General features: G+C 43.5%; 1 pseudogene; it reads left to right on the top strand.

The window, feature by feature from the left end:
• Nucleotides 1–7,888: 7,888 nt before the first annotated feature.
• On the top strand, nt 7,889–8,860 carry LOC143973690 (C3a anaphylatoxin chemotactic receptor pseudogene; annotated as a pseudogene).
• Nucleotides 8,861–9,267: the final 407 nt, after the last annotated feature.

Genomic DNA, 9,267 nt, shown 5'->3' on the forward strand with positions numbered 1-9,267 from the left:
AAGGATATGCTGTGTGTTGTTATGTGAAGGATATGCTGTGTGTTGTTATGTGAAGGAGATGCTGTGTGTTGTTATGTGAAGGATATGTTGTGTGTTGTTATGTGAAGGAGATGCTGGGTGTTGTTATGTGAAGGATATGCTGTGTGTTGTTATGTGAAGGATATGCTGTGTGTTGTTATGTGAAGGATATGCTGTGTGTTGTTATGTGAAGGAGATGCTGTGTGTTGTTATGTGAAGGATATGCTGTGTGTTGTTATGTGAAGGATATGCTGTGTGTTGTTATGTGAAGGAGATGCTGTGTGTTGTTATGTGAAGGAGATGCTGTGTGTTGTTATGTGAAGGATATGCTGTGTGTTGTTATGTGAAGGAGATGCTGTGTGTTGTTATGTGAAGGATATGCTGTGTGTTGTTATGTGAAGGAGATGCTGTGTGTTGTTATGTGAAGGATATGCTGTGTGTTGTTATGTGAAGGATATGCTGTGTGTTGTTATGTGAAGGATATGCTGTGTGTTGTTATGTGAAGGAGATGTTGTGTGTTGTTATGTGAAGGAGATGCTGTGTGTTGTTATGTGAAGGAGATGCTGTGTGTTGTTATGTGAAGGATATGCTGTGTGTTGTTATGTGAAGGAGATGCTGTGTGTTGTTATGTGAAGGATATGCTGTGTGTTGTTATGTGAAGGAGATGCTGTGTGTTGTTATGTGAAGGAGATGCTGTGTGTTGTTATGTGAAGGATATGCTGTGTGTTGTTATGTGAAGGAGATGCTGTGTGTTGTTATGTGAAGGATATGCTGTGTGTTGTTATGTGAAGGAGATGCTGTGTGTTGTTATGTGAAGGATATGCTGTGTGTTGTTATGTGAAGGAGATGCTGTGTGTTGTTATGTGAAGGAGATGTTGTGTGTTGTTATGTGAAGGATATGCTGTGTGTTGTTATGTGAAGGATATGCTGTGTGTTGTTATGTGAAGGATATGCTGTGTGTTGTTATGTGAAGGAGATGCTGTGTGTTGTTATGTGAAGGATATGCTGTGTGTTGTTATGTGAAGGAGATGCTGTGTGTTGTTATGTGAAGGATATGCTGTGTGTTGTTATGTGAAGGAGATGCTGTGTGTTGTTATGTGAAGGATATGCTGTGTGTTGTTATGTGAAGGATATGCTGTGTGTTGTTATGTGAAGGATATGCTGTGTGTTGTTATGTGAAGGATATGCTGTGTGTTGTTATGTGAAGGAGATGCTGTGTGTTGTTATGTGAAGGATATGCTGTGTGTTGTTATGTGAAGGAGATGCTGTGTGTTGTTATGTGAAGGATATGCTGTGTGTTTTTATGTGAAGGAGATGCTGTGTGTTGTTATGTGAAGGAGATGCTGTGTGTTGTTATGTGAAGGATATGCTGTGGGTTGTTATGTGAAGGAGATGCTGTGTGTTGTTATGTGAAGGAGATGCTGTGTGTTGTTATGTGAAGGAGATGCTGTGTGTTGTTATGTGAAGGATATGCTGTGTGTTGTTATGTGAAGGATATGTTGTGTGTTGTTATGTGAAGGATATGCTGTGGGTTGTTATGTGAAGGAGATGCTGTGTGTTGTTATGTGAAGGATATGTTGTGTGTTGTTATGTGAAGGATATGCTGTGTGTTGTTATGTGAAGGAGATGCTGTGTGTTGTTATGTGAAGGATATGCTGTGTGTTGTTATGTGAAGGATATGCTGTGTGTTGTTATGTGAAGGATATGCTGTGTGTTGTTATGTGAAGGAGATGCTGTGTGTTGTTATGTGAAGGATATGCTGTGTGTTGTTATGTGAAGGATATGCTGTGTGTTGTTATGTGAAGGAGATGCTGTGTGTTGTTATGTGAAGGAGATGCTGTGTGTTGTTATGTGAAGGATATGCTGTGTGTTGTTATGTGAAGGAGATGCTGTGTGTTGTTATGTGAAGGATATGCTGTGTGTTGTTATGTGAAGGATATGCTGTGTGTTGTTATGTGAAGGATATGCTGTGTGTTGTTATGTGAAGGATATGCTGTGGGTTGTTATGTGAAGGATATGCTGTGTGTTGTTATGTGAAGGAGATGCTGTGTGTTGTTATGTGAAGGAGATGCTGTGTGTTGTTATGTGAAGGATATGCTGTGTGTTGTTATGTGAAGGAGATGCTGTGTGTTGTTATGTGAAGGATATGCTGTGTGTTGTTATGTGAAGGAGATGCTGTGTGTTGTTATGTGAAGGATATGCTGTGTGTTGTTATGTGAAGGAGATGCTGTGTGTTGTTATGTGAAGGAGATGTTGTGTGTTGTTATGTGAAGGATATGCTGTGTGTTGTTATGTGAAGGATATGCTGTGTGTTGTTATGTGAAGGATATGCTGTGTGTTGTTATGTGAAGGAGATGCTGTGTGTTGTTATGTGAAGGATATGCTGTGGGTTGTTATGTGAAGGAGATGCTGTGTGTTGTTATGTGAAGGAGATGCTGTGTGTTGTTATGTGAAGGAGATGCTGTGTGTTGTTATGTGAAGGATATGCTGTGTGTTGTTATGTGAAGGATATGTTGTGTGTTGTTATGTGAAGGATATGCTGTGGGTTGTTATGTGAAGGAGATGCTGTGTGTTGTTATGTGAAGGATATGTTGTGTGTTGTTATGTGAAGGAGATGCTGTGTGTTGTTATGTGAAGGAGATGCTGTGTGTTGTTATGTGAAGGATATGCTGTGTGTTGTTATGTGAAGGATATGCTGTGTGTTGTTATGTGAAGGATATGTTGTGTGTTGTTATGTGAAGGATATGCTGTGTGTTGTTATGTGAAGGATATGCTGTGTATTGTTATGTGAAGGATATGTTGTGTGTTGTTATGTGAAGGATATGCTGTGTATTGTTATGTGAAGGATATGTTGTGTGTTGTTATGTGAAGGAGATGCTGTGTGTTGTTATGTGAAGGATATGCTGTGTGTTGTTATGTGAAGGAGATGCTGTGTGTTGTTATGTGAAGGATATGCTGTGTGTTGTTATGTGAAGGATATGTTGTGTGTTGTTATGTGAAGGATATGTTGTGTGTTGTTATGTGAAGGATATGCTGTGTGTTGTTATGTGAAGGAGATGCTGTGTGTTGTTATGTGAAGGATATGCTGTGTGTTGTTATGTGAAGGAGATGCTGTGTGTTGTTATGTGAAGGATATGCTGTGTGTTGTTATGTGAAGGAGATGCTGTGTGTTGTTATGTGAAGGAGATGTTGTGTGTTGTTATGTGAAGGATATGCTGTGTGTTGTTATGTGAAGGATATGCTGTGTGTTGTTATGTGAAGGATATGCTGTGTGTTGTTATGTGAAGGAGATGCTGTGTGTTGTTATGTGAAGGAGATGCTGTGTGTTGTTATGTGAAGGATATGCTGTGGGTTGTTATGTGAAGGAGATGCTGTGTGTTGTTATGTGAAGGAGATGCTGTGTGTTGTTATGTGAAGGAGATGCTGTGTGTTGTTATGTGAAGGAGATGCTGTGTGTTGTTATGTGAAGGATATGTTGTGTGTTGTTATGTGAAGGATATGCTGTGGGTTGTTATGTGAAGGAGATGCTGTGTGTTGTTATGTGAAGGATATGTTGTGTGTTGTTATGTGAAGGAGATGTTGTGTGTTGTTATGTGAAGGAGATGCTGTGTGTTGTTATGTGAAGGATATGCTGTGTGTTGTTATGTGAAGGATATGCTGTGTGTTGTTATGTGAAGGATATGTTGTGTGTTGTTATGTGAAGGATATGCTGTGTGTTGTTATGTGAAGGATATGCTGTGTATTGTTATGTGAAGGATATGTTGTGTGTTGTTATGTGAAGGAGATGCTGTGTGTTGTTATGTGAAGGATATGTTGTGTGTTGTTATGTGAAGGATATGCTGTGTGTTGTTATGTGAAGGATATGCTGTGTGTTGTTATGTGAAGGAGATGTTGTGTGTTGTTATGTGAAGGATATGCTGTGTGTTGTTATGTGAAGGATATGCTGTGTGTTGTTATGTGAAGGATATGTTGTGTGTTGTTATGTGAAGGATATGCTGTGTGTTGTTATGTGAAGGATATGCTGTGTGTTGTTATGTGAAGGAGATGTTGTGTGTTGTTATGTGAAGGATATGTTGTGTGTTGTTATGTGAAGGAGATGTTGTGTGTTGTTATGTGAAGGATATGTTGTGTGTTGTTATGTGAAGGAGATGTTGTGTGTTGTTATGTGAAGGATATGTTGTGTGTTGTTATGTGAAGGAGATGTTGTGTGTTGTTATGTGAAGGATATGCTGTGTGTTGTTATGTATACCGGCACTTGTAATCTCTGTCTACTTCTATAATCTCTGAATAAACATCATTGAAAGAGAAAAAACAATTTGTGACAATAAAAGTGAGATTTTTTTTTTATCGTATATCGTTGTACATGTTTCTTACTTACTAGTAGCCCCCCCAGTAAAATCTCATTGTCCTCTTCTATTGGTGGTGTTATTGGTAAATTGGGGATGGGTGAAAAACTATATTAGGTGGTCATATGTTTAATTCAATATCATAAAAACCAGCAGTGATTTTATCCCAGAAATTAAAAAGTTAACCTTTTATCATCCTCTTTGCCATCTCCGGGATCTTTCAGCTACTACCTGTCTACCTGCACTGCCTCCAGGAGTGGTGTAAATTTTTGTTTATTAAAAATCTTACAAACATAATAAAAAACATATTTACATATATACAAAATAAATAAATAAATATAAAAAAAATTATATATATATATATATATATATATATATATATACTATAGTTCCGGCTACAGGGGAGGAGTACCATCCAGAGGCCTTTAATATGTAACATGCAGCACAGAGTATAGCAGTTCTGAGTATGTAATGTACAAGGTGTTACAAAGCTCCCACCACTGGACCCCGCATGCTGCGCCATACCTTACGTACTCTTTGTGACTAACTCTGTATCCTTTACTGTCCCTCCAGAAAATTTCCCCCTCAAGTATCCTCTCAAAAGTAACCACCAAATCCTCACTTCTGCTTATCTCTTTGTTTACCTCTGTGCCCCCCATCCACACCTGACCTCTGCAACCCTCATCCACAGCTCACCTCTTCTATCACCTGTCCACAGCTCACCTCTTCTATCCCCTGTCCACAGCTCACCTCTTCTTCCCCCTGTCCACAGCTCACCTCGGCACCCCTATCCACAACTCACCTTTTGGCCCCCCATCAACATCTCACCTCTGCACCTCTCTTGCTACAGAATACACCCCCAGTCCACACCTCACCTCTGCACCCCCCTCCATATTATCTCTGCTCCCCTTCTGCACCTGCATCAAAAGCTCAGCCCAAAACACAGCTCTCACCTTTGCCACCCCCCCCCCCCCCATGTTTCACCTCTGCACTCCCAGCTTCCCCTACATCTCTCACCGCTGCCCCCCACCCAACAGCTCTCATTTTGCACAACTTGCCTTCCGCAGCCTTATCTCTGTACAAAGCTCCCCCCTTCCCAGTTCTCCTCTCTAGACAAACAGTAGGGCAGAGGATGGTGTCAGTAGGGCAGTGGACAGTGTCTGTAGGGCAGAGGACGGTGTCAGTAGGGCAGAGGATGGTGTCAGTAGAGCAGTGGATGGTGTCAGTAGAGCAGTGGACGGTGTCAGTAGAGCAGTGGACGGTGTCAGTAGGGCAATTGATGGTGTCAGTAGAGCAGTGGATGTGACAATAGGGCAGTGGATGGTGCCAGTAGAGCAGTGGACATGACAATAGGGCAGTGGACGACATCAGTTGGACAGTGGACGACATCAGTTGGACAGTAGGGCAGAGGACAGTGTCAGTAGGGCAGAGGATGGTGTCAGTAGGGCAGTGGACGTTGTCAGTAGGGCAGAGGACGGTGTCAGTAGGGCAGAGGATGGTGTCAGTAGAGCAGTGGACGGTGTCAGTAGGGCAGTTGATGGTGTCAGTAGAGCAGTGGATGGTGTCAGTAGGGCAGAGGACAGTGTCAGTAGGGCAGAGGACGGTGTCAGTAGAGCAGTGGACGGTGTCAGTAGGGCAGTTGATGGTGTCAGTAGAGCAGTGGATGGTGTCAGTAGAGCAGTGGACGGTGTCAGTAGAGTAGTGGACGGTGTCAGTAGGGCAATTGATGGTGTCAGTAGAGCAGTGGATGTGACAATAGGGCAGTGGAGGGTGCCAGTAGAGCAGTGGACATGACAATAGGACAGTGGACGACATCAGTTGGACAGTGGACGACATCAGTTGGACAGTAGGGCAGAGGACAGTGTCAGTAGGGCAGAGGATGGTGTCAGTAGGGCAGTGGACGTTGTCAGTAGGGCAGAGGACGGTGTCAGTAGGGCAGAGGACGGTGTCAATAGGGCAGTGGGTGGTGTCAGTAGGGCAGTGGAGGGTGTCAGTAGGGCAGTGGATGGTGTCAGTAGGGGAGTGGAGGGTGTCATTAGGGCAGTGGAAGGTGTCAGTAGAGCAGAGGAGGGTGTCAGTAGGGCAGTAGATGGTGTCAGTAGAGCAGTGTACCTCCATCCAAAAACCCAAATCAGCTCTACCGAACCCAACCCCATCCAAACTGCTCACAAAGCCGCATTGTGCATTCTACAACACTTTCAAGCTCCTTTTAATTACCAAAAAAATCCAAAAAATCCAAAGAAATCCACAGGCACCCCACAAATAGAGAAGAAAATATCAGATAAAGGTTACTGAGTGAGCACAGGGCAATATAGTAAATATGCCAGGATGGGACTGCAGAGGGTACAAGACTGCGATCTTCAATGTCCCTGGAAAGAGCAGCATGACAAGTCCCACACCGGAAAGATTGTGGACTGTGAACTTCAGGAAAGTAAAGCAATGCCGAGGAAAGGAAGGACCCTCAGCTCTGCACCCACCCAGCGGTCGTGTCCCTTGGCTCTGTCTGTGCAAACCGCACTCCGGACAGGCCACATACTCCATAGCTCCCAACTGTCTCTGATTTGGAGGGACTGTCCCTGATTCGGAGTAATGTCCCTCTGTCCCTCTTTCCTCCTCATTTGTCCCTCATGTTGGACTGATCCATATAGTTGTATATAAAATGCACTTTTTATCTTTCAAAAACTGTTTCCCAGAGCTAAACCTTTCATTCAATTTCTAGATTTGCAGCATTTGTAAATTTTAAAAGCCAATATAAAGGAATAGTGGTGGTAAAAAGAAGCCCTTGTGAGTGTCAGTAGGGCAGAATTGGAGATTGGAGTAACCTTTTTTGGGGCCCTCACTAATGTGGGGTACTTACGCAGTAAGTGGGCTTAGCACTATATGACCGTATAGTGTGACCAAACCCCCGTATTTTATTTTTAATATGTTCAGGTGTTTGTAACTAGCCTTGCAGGATAAATGTAATTCTTGAATGAGTGCGCTATAATCTGTTTTGTACCGTTTGTTGGTCTTGTAGCAGCACCATCTTGAATCTAAACACATTTTAGGGTGTGCCCCTCCCCCAACTATGTTTTTGTATTGTGTGTTTTGGGATTAATTCTCCTTTAAAGGGGTGTGGCAGGGGGTGTGTCCTATGCCTACATACGATTGGTAGTAGGTGTCCCTCATTCCCATCTCAAAATGTTGGGAGGTATGCATACTCGGCTTGCAGAGGGGAAGAGGCCGGGGCTGTGTGTCTGCAGACTCTACACTGAGCAGACACTGGTGCGCTTCGCCACCCCCACCCCCCGCCTCACAGCACACTGTGTGCTTTACACAACACCGCACCGCAAAACTCACACAGCGCCGGGGACTCGGGCAGAGCGCCGAACAGCGCAGGCAGGGGAGGGAGACACCTGCACTGGATACACCATTCAAAACCCGCACTGTCCGGGTGAAGAGGGTTTCCATAGGTGCCGGAATGGCAGACAAAAAGCCCTGAATTGATTAATTATCAGATTATCAGACAGATGAAGTAACTCTTGATGTCTTTACAGGTAAACAAGATGTTCAATGTCAGCAGTGAAATGGAACCAACCGCGGATTACAACTATATTCATTTGATCACAGCCCTGGCTTTTTCTCTCACCACTCTTGTGGGCCTCCCCGGCAATGCTCTGGTGCTTTGGGTTACTGGAGTGAAGATGGAGCGGACCGTGACCACTGTTTGGTTTGGGAACCTTGCTCTGGCCGATATCATGTGCTGCTTGTGTCTTCCATTCCTTGTAGTGCAGTCCTTCTACCAAGACTGGCTGTACGGTCCTGCCCTCTGCAAGATTTTACCCTTCATTGTTTCCCTAAACATGTACACCAGTGTCACACTGGTGGCCATCAGCATTGACCGATGGATTCTGGTTGTCCGTCCCGTGTGGGCCCAAAATCACCGAAGAATCAAAATGGCGTGGATGATATGCTTGGCTATTTGGATGTTGTCCTTTGTGATGTGTCTGCCTACCGCCATCTACAGAAAATATGACACCTTTCATAACATCACCGTCTGCTATTCAGAAGATCACATAATAAAGCCCTTCTATCTCACGTGTGCAATGTGTGGATTTCTGATCCCTCTTATTATCATTTGTATCTGTTACATTCATCTGGCTTTTGCAGTAAAAAATATCAGATTTTCTGAAGTAGGTAGAAAAACCATCAAGATGTCAATAAGTGTTATTGTCGTGTTTTTCATCACCTGGGCCCCCTACCACATCTTCAGAGTAACCCTGCTATACACTGTTAATCATGTAGTGCTCATCTTGGCCTTTCTCTCACAGTCTCTGGCCGCATTCAATAGTTGCGTCAACCCAATACTCTACGTCTTCATGGGGAGAGATATGAAGCAGAAGCTGAGACAGTCTATTGGGGAGATCATACAAAATATATTTAGGGAGAACTTATTATCTCCACCAGGCAATGAGGACCAGCGCACCCCAGAAGAAGAAGAAGGACTCCCGATATAATGTATGGAATGGATTTGTAGATGTTTTAGCGCATTTTTAGCTTTATTAGTGATTGTAATGAACTGCCTTCTCAAAATCTTATCATTGCGTGTTAGCCCCTGTACACACGGTCGGAGATTTCGACAACCAAATCCGTCGGATTTTGCCCGTCGGATCTTGTCCGAAACTGCTGCATATACGCGGTCGGACAAAGTTGTCGGAAAATCCGATCGTTCAGAACGTGATGACGTAATTTTGTTACGATGGGACTACATTCACGCTAGTAGCCAATAGCTTTGATGTAGGAATTTGATCTGAGCATGCGTGGCACTTGGTCTGATCAAAATTCGCTACACATGATCGGACTATGTCCTATCGGAGCAGTTGGTCGGAAAATATTTCCAACATGCTGGAAAATTTGGTCCGAC

Source organism: Lithobates pipiens, unplaced genomic scaffold, assembly GCF_037356315.1.
Source record: "Lithobates pipiens isolate NorthernLeopardFrog02 unplaced genomic scaffold, aLitPip1_a1.2 Scaffold_92, whole genome shotgun sequence".
NCBI lineage: Eukaryota > Metazoa > Chordata > Amphibia > Anura > Ranidae > Lithobates > Lithobates pipiens.